Source organism: Barbus barbus, assembly GCF_936440315.1.
Source record: "Barbus barbus genome assembly, chromosome: 19".
NCBI classification, from domain to species: domain Eukaryota; kingdom Metazoa; phylum Chordata; class Actinopteri; order Cypriniformes; family Cyprinidae; genus Barbus; species Barbus barbus.
The window spans coordinates 29437416-29452383 of record NC_136747.1 but is presented as its reverse complement, the minus strand read 5'-3'; the positions used below and the strand labels follow the sequence as shown (position 1 = coordinate 29452383).

At 39.0% G+C, this 14968-nt stretch overlaps 1 protein-coding gene across 1 annotated transcript in view; it reads left to right on the top strand.

Moving 5' to 3' along the window:
- Nucleotides 1-14968, top strand: part of LOC306885634 (uncharacterized protein) — a 431626-nt gene that overhangs the window by 104937 nt on the left and 311721 nt on the right. The window lies entirely within an intron of this gene.

Genomic DNA, 14968 nt, shown 5'->3' with positions numbered 1-14968 from the left:
ATGAGTCAATGACAATAAGGCTTTGAGTCAAATCATGTGTTTTTATTTAAATTGGCACAAATTGTTGGGCTTGTCACGTTATTGATTTATTTCAATTACAACATTTGTTGGCCTAAAATAATTTAGTGGGTGGTCCAGATGATCTTAAAGCTGTTGACTCACAGGGATATGTGTGAGTCTGGCGTGCGTCATTTCATCTATTTTTCTCATCTTTTCAATAAAGGCATTTAGATAAATTAAACAGAATACTCTATTTTGTTTGTAGTAACATTTTATTTTTAAATAACACAACACATCTTAGAATATTATTAACCATTTCCAATTATATAAGACCATTTCTGTTCAGTATTAGCGCTAAAATGAAAGGGAATGACATGCGGATGTACTTTAACCAGAAACTCAAGGTGTGGCTTGTACTGTAAAACATTTGCAAAACAAACTAAGAAGAATCTATGGTAGTCATGTTCAGTCATGAAGAGCACAATGTGCACCATGTACCAAACCAGTCTGAACCGGTTTGAAATATAATGAATATAAGGTTACACAATGTGTTCATCGTCACATAATCAATAAAGTGGAAATTCTGACAGAAACTTATATACAGAATATACAGAATCTCAACACAAAGTGCTAAAAAACATGATAAACAATGACAAATTTGAGCGTTTTTCAATGAATTATGATGAAAACCCTTTTTGCTCTAACTTGGACCTTTATTTTTAAGTGTGTGGGTCAAACCAGAGAAGATCACCTATATTTAGAGAAAGTATGGAAGTAAGCTCACCTTGTAAACATTCTCTGGTACAATCTTTTAACATGTTCATTTTGTCAGTTGTATAATTCCTGACTTCTATATTCTGTCGCATGAACTGATCTTTGAACAGGAGTTTGCTCAAGCACTCTGTCTCTGCACAATTGCCATAAGGATAATGTTCTTGTTCTGCACCTTCTGGCAGATTGAAAAGACGTGTACATTTCATACATGGTTGTCTTTCCTTGTAAGTGTTGTGTATCCAATCCCTGATGTATGCCTGGCATTGCATAGACTCATGAAACTGTAAACTGTCACCCTCTATTTGATGTTGAAATGACATTACTGCATATGACACATACTCATGCCACGTATTTATACATGAGGAATATATCATAATACTTTTGGCCTTTTTTCTACAACCCAGAGAAGCACCACAATATACTTGTGAAGGGTACAGGCTATTGGAGCAAAAGCAAATGACGGTGGATTCCAGTGTGTAGTAGCACTGGTTTTTGTTTGCTGGTTTGCGCAGAGGAAAAGGAAATTCCAGCTTTTTCATTAGACTGCAAAGCTCCTTCATGATGGTCTCTTTTGTGCCAAATGTAAGCTGCATCTAAAAACAGTCAAATGTAAAATTTTGAGGCATTAATAACTATATACAACAATATACAACTATTCAAATAAATACATAACCTAATATGATTCTTACCATGTCTAACAATATTGAGAAAGGTGTCCGTTTTGGTAAATGACTCTTGTATTTCCTAAACGGTTCTGGAAATTCCTGTTTTACAATCTCAGTCTGTGTAGATAAAATGTCTTCAGGTGTGAGATGGTCCTCATGAATGATCCCTAAAAAGAAGATGCTGTGGAGAATCTTAAAAATAATAATAATAATACATTTTTAAAAAAAGTTTAATAGACTATATTATTATTATTATTATGTTTTTAGTGTAGGCTATAGGCTATGCAACATATCAGAGTGATTTCTATGAGGTAAATAGGCTGTGTGTGTGTGCGTGTGTGTGCGTGTGTGTGTGTGTGTGTGTGTGTTTGTGTGTGTGTGTGCATGTTTATGTGGTTTATGAGGACACAAATGTGTATAATGACATGGGTATGACAGAGGTATTACAATATGAAGGTGGTTTATGAGGACACTGCCTATGTCCCCGTAATTCAAAAGGCTTAAAAAACATACTAAATTGTGTTTTTTTGAAAATCTAAAAATGCACAAAGTCTCCTGTGAGGGCTAAGTTTAGGTGTAGGGTTGGTGTAGGGCAATAGCACACACAGTTTGTTCAGTATAAAAACCATTACGCCTATGGAGAGTCCCCATAAACCACAAAAAACAATGTGTGTGTGTGTGTGTGTGTGTGTACGTACCTCAGTAACATATGTTCTAAGTTTATTTTGCTCTTTTTTAAATTCCTTCATTACATGATTAATTAACCGGAACCCACAGGTTTTCAAGTTCTCCTTGTTAAACTCACGGCTCTTCCCCAACCCAGGTGGCATTGGTCTGTTTGAGGAAATTATTTAGTAACCGGACTGACACAGACTTTCTTATATGTAAATAAAATTAATGAGATTGTCATGCATGGATTTCGTTTTTAAAGCCTAAAACACGTCTAGAAGGGGGGAAAGTACTTACCTTTTTTTCCTAGCCTCAGCCATCGTCGATAACAAATGACTAATATGAGGAAGCAAGGATGTTACGGAGGTTTTAGTTCAGTCATTGTGCCATCTCCGCCCTCCTTTATTCACACACATTCACTGATATGAACCCAACAAATAACAACTGTGAGAAAAAATTGCGACTAATGTGTGTATGTAAATATATATATATATATTTTTTTTTTTTTTAACGTGATTTTTGAACGTTGCAGCTACTGTAATGTAGTTTTTCGTTTAAACACACCATACATTTTAAATTAGTTTAAGAAATCTGATGTTTAGACCTACCTGTGTATTTACTGTCAGTATTTCAATAAAGGGGAGAGCGGGGCACAACCGCGGGGCAGTTTGTGTAAATCCATGGGGTCCAGAGTATAAATTTGTATCCACATTAATTTCACACTTATTTAGTACAACTATGTCACTTTGTTTCAGAATTACAGTGTAGCCTGCTCGTTTTTCTTTATTTACCTCAAAAGAATGGAAGTGAAATGTGACAACATGCCCCGTTTTAACATCTGAGGGGTAAGTTGTAACATGATCATTTGACAGCTTAAAATGTTATTTGATCTAATAAAAAATATGTATATATATACAAGACAAACTAAAATACTTTGTCACTAAAATAAAGTTATTAACTTTAAATTAAAATAGCCCTTTTTGTTTTTTAGGAATGAATAATAATCTAATTTTGGAGTTTGACACTGCTGAATACATTGCAATCATGTTTAGGACGGCCCTGATCGCAACACACAGCTATACAGTATAGTTCAAAACAATGTGGGCAAAAAGAAACGCATTTAGACATTTAGAAAACACAGAGATGAACGCAACACTCGGGTCATTCCTGGTATCCGGTAACATTTTGGGTTCATAATTTAGAAAAAAGTTATGTTTAGCTATATTTAAAAAGTGACATATTTAAGCCAAAGTCTTATGGGTATTACATTGTCATTTTAAATTTATGTATGGTTGTAAGTCTTTTAAATATTCTGGGGCACTTTTGTGGAATAAGTTATACCTTTAGAGATTAAAGGTATTTCGGATATGGTTATTTTTAGTTTAAAAGCTAAAAGCTGGCTCAAGTAGGTTGTTTTGTTGATGAATTTGTATTACGTACGTGGTTATTTGTGATGGTAAATTTTTGTACATCTGGAATTTTACTGTAATTTGTGTATTTACAATGTAGTGCAGTGCACCTGTTACCAGGAGTGGAGTGTGTGCTTTACATCAAGGACCACAATGTTTGAAACGTTATTGTGTTATCATCGATGAATTGAGTGTATTCTCTACTTTTCTAGAGAAAGAAAGTGTAACATGACAGCAGTCACAATCAGAGCCAGCAAAAACACAATCAGTGTGACTGGCAAAATCACCAGCAGGTAAAGAGAAAGTAGTGAGAGCACACTGTTTCAGATGTTTGCACAGCTCTCAATGCCTCCTGTTTTACTCATCATGATATAGTGTCGTCCAGTTTGTCCTTTGATTCTGTAGAGAATAGTGAACGGTTAGTCATGAATTTTCTGTTTAAACATAATATTTCTAAACATTCTAGAATTTGCTCTAAATATCAAACGTGTGTCATATTCTTAGACTGATTTTTAGACTGATCATCAGCTACAAAACACCACCCCCCCAGCACTCTGGAGAATCAACACCTGGCAGACGACTTAAACAAGTTCTTTTGTCGTTTTGAACGATCACCCCACACCCGCCCAGAGCACCCCTCCACACAACCATTCACACCTCCAGCAACCCCTCTCTCCCCCACACCTACAATTCAGATCAGCGAAGATGATGTGTGCCAGGTCTTCAGGAAGAACAAAAGAAGGAAAGCACCTGGTCCAGATGGTGTGTCACCAGCCTGCCTAAAAATCTGTGCCGAGCAGCTGGCCTCCATCTTCACACAGATCTTCAACAGATCACTGGAGCTGTGTGAAGTCCCCTCATGCTTCAAACGCTCCACCATCATCCCCGTTACTGACATCACTGGACCGTTACTGGACCCCTTGCAGTTTGCCTACAGAGCAAACAGGTCTGTGGATGATGCAGTCAACATGGGACTGCACTTCATCCTGCAGCATCTGGACAGACCAGGGACTTATGTGAGGATCCTGTTCGTGGACTTCAGCTCTGCTTTTAACACCATTATCCCGGAAACCCTTCAAAATAAACTAACTCAGCTCTCCGTCCCCACCTCCGTCTGCCAGTGGATCAACAGCTTCCTGACAGACAGACAGCAGTTAGTAAAGCTTGGCAAATTCACATCCAGCACTCGAACCATCAGCACTGGAACTCCTCAGGGCTGCGTACTCTCCCCACTGCTCTTCTCCCTCTACACCAACGACTGCACATCTAAAGACCCCTCTGTCAAGCTCCTGAAGTTCGCAAACGACACCACACTGATCGGCCTCATACAGGACGGTGACGAGTCTGCTTACAGACAGGAGGTTAAGGAGCTGGCTGTCTGGTGCAGTCTCAACAACCTGGAGCTTAACACGCTCAAAACTGTGGAGATGATCGTGGACTTCAGGAGAAACCCCCCTGCTCTCCCCCCACTCACCATCATGAACAGCACTGTGACTGCAGTGGAGTCATTCAGATTCCTGGGCACCACCATCTCTCAGGACCTGAAGTGGGATATTCACATTGACTCCATTGTCAGGAAGGCCCAGCAGAGGTTGTACTTTCTTCGCCAGCTGAGGAAGTTCAACCTGCCACAGGACTTACTGAAACAGTTCTACTCTGCCATCATTGAATCCATCCTCTGCACCTCAATAACTGTCTGGTTCAGCTCAGCTACCAAATCTGACCTCAGAAGACTACGGAGGGTAGTCCGGACTGCTGAGCGAATCATTGGTGCAACCCTCCCCACTCTCCAAGAACTGTACTCATCCAGAGTGAGCAAAAGGGCTGGTAAAATCACTCTGGACGCCTCACATCCAGCACACTCCCTCTTTGAACTGTTACCGTCTGGTCGACGCTACAGAGCTCTGAGCACCAGAACGACCAGACACAGGAACAGTTTCTTCCCTCAGGCAATACATCTCATGAACACTCAATAAATAAACGTAGAACACACAACTAATTCATTATCCTGTAAGGATTACAGAAACTCAGACACTTTGAACTTCTGAGATGGACAACACACACAGAGTGCATTAACATACAGACATCTGTCTCCACATCCCACTGAGAGAGAATACAAGAAAATGCCTCTCTCACATATGCATCAGTTCCTTTTCATCCCCTTTTCATCCCCTTCCTTCCCCCATCCTTCTCTCACTCAGCCCACTCAGAATGGTCGATAGCAGAAATGTAATATTCTGCATTAATGCAAGTGTTATTTACAGTCATGTTTGGTATCATTTGAATTGTCTCAGGGCGACTGGTACAATGGTCTCATTCTTATAAGAAGTAAACTCAAAGGTAATACAGATCCCAAGAGTTCAGAGATATTTTACACACTGTAGAGGGCGGATCAGCACCTAGTGGTTTTCATGCAAATTACCTTTTGTTCCAAAAAGGTGTTAACTCGACTTGATTAAATTGCAAATTACAATTGTTAATTCCTGTCTCCAGTTTGGGGGATGTTTATTCTGGTCTGAAGTACTTAAGGAAATTTGGCAAAAGGATCAGGGCGATTTCTGTAGCGAGGAGCCCGTAGTGTGGTATGTCTGAATACTCACACTATGTATTTCTATAAAGTCAGGTTTGCATTCTTTACTCATAGATTTATCTTTGAGAATTCGATGTTTTGTATTGATATGATTTGATCTCTTTGAATTGCTGTGGAATTGAGATAATACATACAGGATTTACCTGACTGAGAATAAATTGTTACATTTGACCTTATTCTGTTTTACTCTGTAATTATTGACTCTAGTAGATTACGTTGCATCCTTGTTAAAGACATGAGCAACCGAATGAACGAGTAAATATAAAGTCAAGAGTTAACTAGAATAATCAAATATCAGAAGAATACAAATTAGAAATAGACAAGCAATCAATTTGTATTTCAAGCTAAATACGAGGTCATGATAAAATGGAGTCAGATTAAATGAGAAAATGGAGTCAGATTAGAGTTTAATTTAAAATTTTTTTGTTTTGAAAAACTTTGCACACTGGAAAGACCGAACACGCAGGAACCCTTCTGCCGTGCCATTGGCTGCTGTCGTTGGACCAGTGGACGGGCCTTACAAAGTGGTGACCCCGACGTGATCTCCCTACTCAGGCGAGCAACGTCTTTCCAGCGCGAATTTCGCTTTGATTCTCACTGACTGAGGACATGAGGTTTGAGCTTCTTCTTCCCTGTCTGCAACTGCTGCGGTAAGTTCCTTCATTTTACTTTTGTGTTGAGGGAAAGCTTTTTGCATCTCACATATAGACACATTTTTAGAACGGGTCGGTATACCCATATCTGTTTTAGACCGGAGCCGAAAAATCCGGTGGGCAAAAGAATTAGCTGGAAAACATGGCTTTTCAGGGACAGTACAGCAGCAGTGCAGATCAAGAGATCATGGAAATTCACGCCGCGCATATAAAAAATACCCTTCTTCATTTAATCGATAAAGGATTAAACCTTACGTGGAAAAACAATGAAATCATATCCTGGTTTTTGGCAGGAGAAAAATTGACATCTAAATCAAAAGATAAAAAAACAACAGCTGCCATTGTCTACTTACTTCGGAAAAACGACCTAGAAACATTAGCCGAAAATGAGCGCATAATGGTGAGTCTCAGAGAAATTGAGAAAGCGCGTTCGGATGAATTGCAAAAGCTTAGAGCACAGGTCGAGGCGTTTACATACGAAAGACAAGGTTGGGCAAGGAAAAGTGAAAACATGGCGAGAAAAATAGATGCGCTTCAGGAGAAACTCCAAACTATAGTAATTATATATCTGCTCTTGAAGAATGTTGCGACAATGTCGGATTTCCAGTGGCCGCAGTTAAGAAAGCAGCACTGGATGAGACTTTTGATCCTGATAAAAACAGCGATAGTGACGATGATGATGTAGCCACATTAGAGAGTCAAACATGGAGAGAAACTCGTAACCGAGCTCCCGTTCAGAGACATGAACAAAGTCAGCGAAGTCCGATTATAACAAGAGCTAACGTTAAACCCAGCGAAAAGCCCTCCACGTCAGCTAGAGTTGCTGTACTCAAAACCATGACAAACGCGAATGATGAAATAACCAAGATTAGCCGGCCATTAACATGTGAAGAGGGTTCAAAACATAAGCAGATCGTGGGAATGATGCCCAAAAGAGGGCCATTTCAACCCTACTGGGAAGCACTGATGTTACAAGCCACAGTGTACAAATTAGAAACTAGGGATGTATGGCAAATCGCACTATTAACCATTCCGGAAGAACTCCGATCAAAATTAACCCCTCAAATGAAATCTGGAGACGTAGTCAAGCGAAACAATAATGAATCTGACGAGGCTATATATGAAAGATTAAAACTGGCGTTGCTAGACTTGAGAGGACCAACAAGTGCGGATTGGGGCAGGATACTAGAAATTAAACAGGGCAGCAATGAGCCATTTGAAAAATACGACGAACGTCTGTGGGTAACATACAAAGAACATTCCGGTCTAGAAAATACAAGCCGTGATGACGAACCGTTATTACAACTCATAAAGAACAATGCTGGCACTCCAGTCCAAAATGCATTGTCAAATGGAGTAGATCCAACTGAAAACACGTTCAGAACGATAGTGTGTTGGGGTTCAAGGATAGAACAGGGATACAACAGATGGAAATCTAGAACTTTTAGTTCAGAGAAAGCATGTGCTACTGCTCAAGATAGCGTGCCAGTTTCAGTCCTTAAGGTGATGCAACACCATAATAGCACAGAGTCATGTACCAGAATGCATGGTGTAAAAGAAGCATTAGGGAGTCATGAAAAACCTCAAACTCCAGGAGAACACAGCAGACAACTGTATGGTGAAGACAGCAGGTTTTGTAGTTCCTGTCTTAAAACAGGCCACACAGAGGAAAAATGTTGGAAACTGGGAAGGGGTAGACCTCCACCTATTTTCTGAAACATAGGGTATCACTTTCTAAAGGCGAAGATCAATTGTTTACATGTAACAAGTCATCCTCATGTAAAACTCTTTGTGAGGTAACTGCATTGCTCATGCAAGGCCTCCAGATGTTGACTTCACTTGCTAGTGGGTTAGCAGCTTACTAGCGATGACTTTAATATGTAAACATCCCAGTTTCAATGATCTTGTTTGAATTTTCAAATTTGTAATTGTGCTAAACACAATGTGCGCATGTTACACACACTATAGTTGTTTGTGCTACTACATGTGCACATAGGCTAGTTAAGTTTATTCTTTATGAAACACATGACTGCTTTACTGTAAGTGTACGAAACACTTAGGTTTAAGGTTATAGATGCTACATACATGCTAGACCGTGTCTCTTGTGTGAAATTAGAATAACTGTAATACTGGAATTGCATAGCAATTTTAAGTTGCATGTGTGTGTCTATGTTGAATTTGTTTGTCTCTTGAGTGGAAAACTGTGTTATTCTCCATATAGCTGCAGTTAAACCAGATACAAGAGCATAGAATTGCCATGTGGCCACAGAGTGATTTCACAATTGTCTTAATGAAAATGATCAGCAAGACTAAATGAAATAAATAGGCATTTGAAACATAAAAACAGTGATTGTGCATTGCATCAGCTCTGATCTGCCTTTCCATATTTAAATGAATTAACACGTGAATTCTATTTGTGACAACTTAGATCTTGTTGCAGATTGATATGCTACCCAGTGCCAAGAGGGAGGAGTTGGGTTTTCATTCTAATGCAAACCAATTCACTCGTCGCTGGGTAGCACCAACCAAAATTTTAATCTGATCAGAAGGACTGATTAAGATTAATATTCCACAGTTAAATGTAGCCACATAACATCACCTGATCTTCTAAATTTGCTAGAAAAATGCTGAAGGGGAGGTGAAAAATACTTAAAATTAACTGTGGTTCTCTCAGTATTTGGCTCTGTTTCAGGTTGACCACTGCAATTCCTTGAAAGTGAGATACCAGGAAGGCACCTGCTTCCAGCTACATCAAGCCAGGATGGCGGAATTGTTAGAATATAACCTGAAATTGCAGGAGATGGGTGCAATAACACTTCAAGAGGCCATTCACACCTCACAATAGTACATTACCACACAAATATCTACATGGCCTTCCGGATTAGCACCGGAACTAAATTTTTGCAACACAGATTGTTATAGATTAGACTCCACCCATCTCCCAGACATGAGCACAGAACACAAACTTCCACCGTTGCAACATCACCTCATCTAGACTGTCCAGTCTGAACGCTACACATCACAGAAGGCAATGATGGCTTAGATTCCAAATGTGGTACCCCACTAAAGATCTATTGTCCATCTTCACACTGACAGAAACACATAGATTCTCACACATAGGACTTAGTTAATCCCATAATGGCAGTCTCAGAAAGACACACATAATAGTTATGATTTACAACCATCTGCCAACTCATGGAAAACATAATACATCTGCATGGCTACTGTCACAAATCGATGATGTATAATTCTGAATGCAGAGTCAAATCTGACATGAAAATTCAAAAGATTTAAACTTTCTGATTGTTATTGGGATGTTTTGGCAAACCAGAGGGCCCGCTGGTTTCCCAACACATCACTAATAACAGAAATATTATCAAAATGATTAAATATGAAGTGTGGGCACTTCTGTTCATCAACTACAAAATTTACAACTTGACTATGCCATCGAATGTGACGTAGCTTGTATAACACACACATACACATACACACACACACATACACACACACACACACACACACACACTATTACAAAGGATCCAGGATCTCCATTCTCGTACCTAAGCACACTTTAGATCACTACCTTGAAATCTTAGGTGACTTTGCATTGGAGAATTATATATATGTCTATACCTTTGTAATTGAGATTGAATGTTTATTATTATTGTCATATGTTTTAATGATGCATACCATTTTTATAAACATGTAAGGTACACTGACTTTTTGCTACTTTTCATATAAGCCACTCAGACCAAGCATTCTTTAATTCCACTACCATTAAAAATCCATCAGAGTGGTAGTGAGGAATTGGCTGCTTTAAAAATGAGACCTCAAATGATACCAGAGACCCAATGTACCATTCGCACTTGTTGACATGATGTTAGGTTTTTTGCTTTGTTATATAATCTCACAGCTTTCTACATCGAGTTCATCATTGTTCAATCATTGAGCCATTAAGATGCTGTTAAGTGTCTCACACAAAGCAGTATGTAACCAGCGAGAACCCTTCACCTATTGAAGTCTGCCCAGAAATCTGCACAGCTGGAGGTGACGAGATTCAACAAAAGAGGCAAGGAAGTCCTAGGGAAGGTGTCACTAGAGACAGAGGTTTCTCCATGATGGAACGACTCAAGAAATGAAAGGATGCACACGTGTTGTTCTCAACCAGACAGGTGAAAACCTGAACCCGTTCATCTACCTGCTGAGTTCAAGCTACATGCACCTGCTGAGACTGGTATACACAAAGGCCTTTCTAAAGGCATCCACAGCTGCAAATACTACATCACAAGGACCACAACAAGTGTCTGACAAGTGACCTCTTTGGGAATAATCTGGAATTGACCCACGTGGTCAGAGAGAGGAATCTGTAAGGATTACAGAAACTCAGACACTTTGAACTTCTGAGATGGACAACACACACACAGTGCATTAACATACAGACATCTGTCTCCACATCCCACTGAGAGAGAATACAAGAAAATGCCTCTCTCACATATGCATCAGTTCCTTTTCATCCCCTTCCTTCCCCCATTCTTCTCTCACTCAGCCCACTCAGAATGGTCGATAGCAGAAATGTAATATTCTGCATTAATGCAAGTGATATTTACAGTCATGTTTGGTATCATTTGAATTGTCTCAGGGCGACTGGTACAATGGTCTCATTCTTATAAGAAGTAAACTCAAAGGTAATACAGATCCCAAGAGTTCAGAGATATTTTACACACTGTAGAGGGCGGATCAGCACCTAGTGGTTTTCATGCAAATTACCTTTTGTTCCAAAAAGGTGTTAACTCGACTTGATTAAATTGCAAATTACAATTGTTAATTCCTGTCTCCAGTTTGGGGGATGTTTATTCTGGTCTGAAGTACTTAAGGAAATTTGGCAAAAGGATCAGGGCGATTTCTGTAGCGAGGAGCCCGTAGTGTGGTATGTCTGAATACTCACACTATGTATTTCTATAAAGTCAGGTTTGCATTCTTTACTCATAGATTTATCTTTGAGAATTCGATGTTTTGTATTGATATGATTTGATCTCTTTGAATTGCTGTGGAATTGAGATAATACATACAGTATTTACCTGACTGAGAATAAATTGTTACATTTGACCTTATTCTGTTTTACTCTGTAATTATTGACTCTAGTAGATTACGTTGCATCCTTGTTAAAGACATGAGCAACCGAATGAACGAGTAAATATAAAGTCAAGAGTTAACTAGAATAATCAAATATCAGAAGAATACAAATTAGAAATAGACAAGCAATCAATTTGTATTTCAAGCTAAATACGAGGTCATGATAAAATGGAGTCAGATTAAATGAGAAAATGGAGTCAGATTAGAGTTTAATTTAAGGCAAGGCAAGGCAAGGCAAGGCAAGTTTATTTATATAGCACATTTCATACACAGTGGTAATTCAAAGTGCTTTACATAAAAGAAAGTGAAATAGACATTAAAATCAATAAAAACATGGAAATAAGAATAATAAAAACAAGGAATTTTAAAATGATATAGAAAATGATTTAAGATAAATTTAAAGAAAATGATTATACATAAAATATATTGCAGTCAGTTCGGACATATAGCACAGTGCTCATTCAACAAATGCACAGTTAAACAGATGAGTTTTGAGTCTTGATTTAAATGTGGCTAATATTTTAGCACATCTGATCTCTTCTGGAAGCTGGTTCCAACTGCGGGCCGCATAATAGCTGAACGCAGACTCCCCTTGTTTTGTGTGAACCCTTGGTATTTCTAACTGACTCGATCCTAATGATCTGAGTGGTCTGTTTGGTTTATATTCAGTGAGCATATCAGCAATATATTTAGGTCCTAGGCCATTGAGTGACTTATAAACGAGTAAAAGTACTTTAAAATCAATCCTAAATGTAACTGGAAGCCAGTGTAAGGACCTGAGGACTGGTGTGATATGCTCAGATTTTCTGGTTCTAGTCAGAATCCTGGCAGCAGCGTTCTGGATGAGCTGCAGTTGTCTAATGGTCTTCTTGGGAAGGCCGGTGAGGAGACCATTACAGTAATCCACCCTGCTGGTGATAAAGGCATGAACAAGTTTCTCCAAGTCTTGACTGGAAACAAAACATCTAATTCTTGCAATATTTTTGAGATGATAGTATGCTGATTTAGTTATTGCTTTGACATGACTACTGAAACTAAGGTCTGTCTCCAGAATCACCCCAAGATTTCTGACTTGATTTTTCGTTGTTTGACCCCTAGAGTCAAGGTATGCATTCACCTTGAGAACTTCATCTTTGTTTCCAAATGCAATGACTTCAGTTTTCTCCTTGTTTAACTGAAGAAAGTTCTGGCACATCCAACTGTTAATTTCATCAATGCATTGGCAGAGGGAGTCAATGGGGCTGTAGTCATTTGGAGATAAGGCTAGGTAAATCTGGGTATCATCAGCATAGCTGTGATAGGCAATTTGGTTCTTCCTCATTATCTGACTTAGTGGGAGCATATACAGGTTAAACAAGAGCGGTCCAAGAATTGAGCCTTGTGGGACTCCACATGTCATGGCCGTCCACTTAGACTTATGCTCTGCTATACTCACATAATAACCTCTCCCTTCTAAGTATGACCTGAACCATTTGAGTGCCATCCCAGAAAGCCCGACCCAGTTTTCCAGTCTCTCTAAAAGTATGTTATGATCGACAGTGTCAAACGCAGCACTAAGATCTAGTAGTACCAGCACTGATATTTTGCCAGAATCAGAATTGACGCGAATATCATTTATTATCTTAATGAGTGCTGTCTCTGTGCTGTGATGTGCTCGGAAACCAGATTGAAAATTGTCCAGGTATCCATTTGACTTTAAGTAGTTGTTCAGCTGATTAAAAACTACCTTTTCAATAATCTTACCTATAAAAGGAAGATTTGATATGGGTCTATAGTTGCTCAAGATGGTGTTATCAAGATTGCGCTTCTTCAGAAGGGGCTTAACAACTGCAGTTTTAAGGGAGTTTGGAAAAGTCCCAGAAAGAAGTGAGGCGTTCACCACTTCTAAGAGATCCGCTTCTAAACAGTTAAGCACATTTTTGAAAAAGGATGTGGGAAGTGTGTCAAGATAGCAGGTTGAAGATTTAAGGTGCTGTACTATTTCTTCCAAAATTTTGTTATCAATTTCTTTAAAAACACACATTGTCACTTCTTTTTGAAATTGCGGTCGAATCTGTGTGACCTCTGCATAACTTGAGGATGTGCCAATCTCCTTTCTGATATTATTGATCTTCTCAGAAAAGAAGGAAGCAAACTCATTGCATTTGCTGTCTGAGAGCATTTCACTGGGAATCTGACTTGGGGGGTTTGTCAGTCTCTCAACAGTCGCAAAAAGAGTGCGGGTGTTGTTTAAGTTACTGTTTATAAGGTTTGAAAAGAAAGCCTGTCTAGCTGTGGCTAGTTCCACATTGAAAGCATGAAGGCTGTCTTTATAGATGCTATAGTGAATTTCGAGTTTCGTCTTCCGCCACATCCGCTCAGCTTTTCTGCATTGTCTTTTCATGCTCTGAACTGCTGTTGATTTTCTCCAAATTGATTTCTGTTTCCCCGTCTTCAAGCTGACCTTTATCGGGGCAATATCATCAATAACATTCTTAATTTTTGAGTTAAATGACTCCATGAGAAGATCAACAGAGTCTGCAGAAATGCTTGGTGTTAATGATATTGCCTCCATAAATAGCGCACTAGTGTTCTCGTTAATGCATCTCTTTCTGATAGAGACAGATCTAGATTCAGTGGTGACCGAGATCAATATATCAAAGAAAATACAGAAGTGATCAGATAGTGCTACATCCTTGATTACAATGGATGAGATGTTTAGACCTCTACTGATGAGTAAATCTAGGGTGTGTCCACGATTGTGTGTTGGTCCGTGCACATGCTGACTCAGGTCAAAAGTGTTTAAAACAGTTATAATTTCTTTTGTAGTTCTGATTTCTGAATTATCTATGTGAATATTAAAATCCCCTGCAATAGCAAAACAGTCAAACTCTGAGGAAATCATTGATAACAGTTCAGTGAAATCATCAACAAAGGCTGGAGAATATTTTGGAGGCCTGTAAATAATGATAAACAGGGTGCGTGGAGCACCTTTCAGCACAATACCTAGGTATTCAAAAGATGAATACTGACCAAATGACATTTGCGTGCACTGATAAACATCTTTAAACAGAGCAGCTACACCTCCACCTCTCC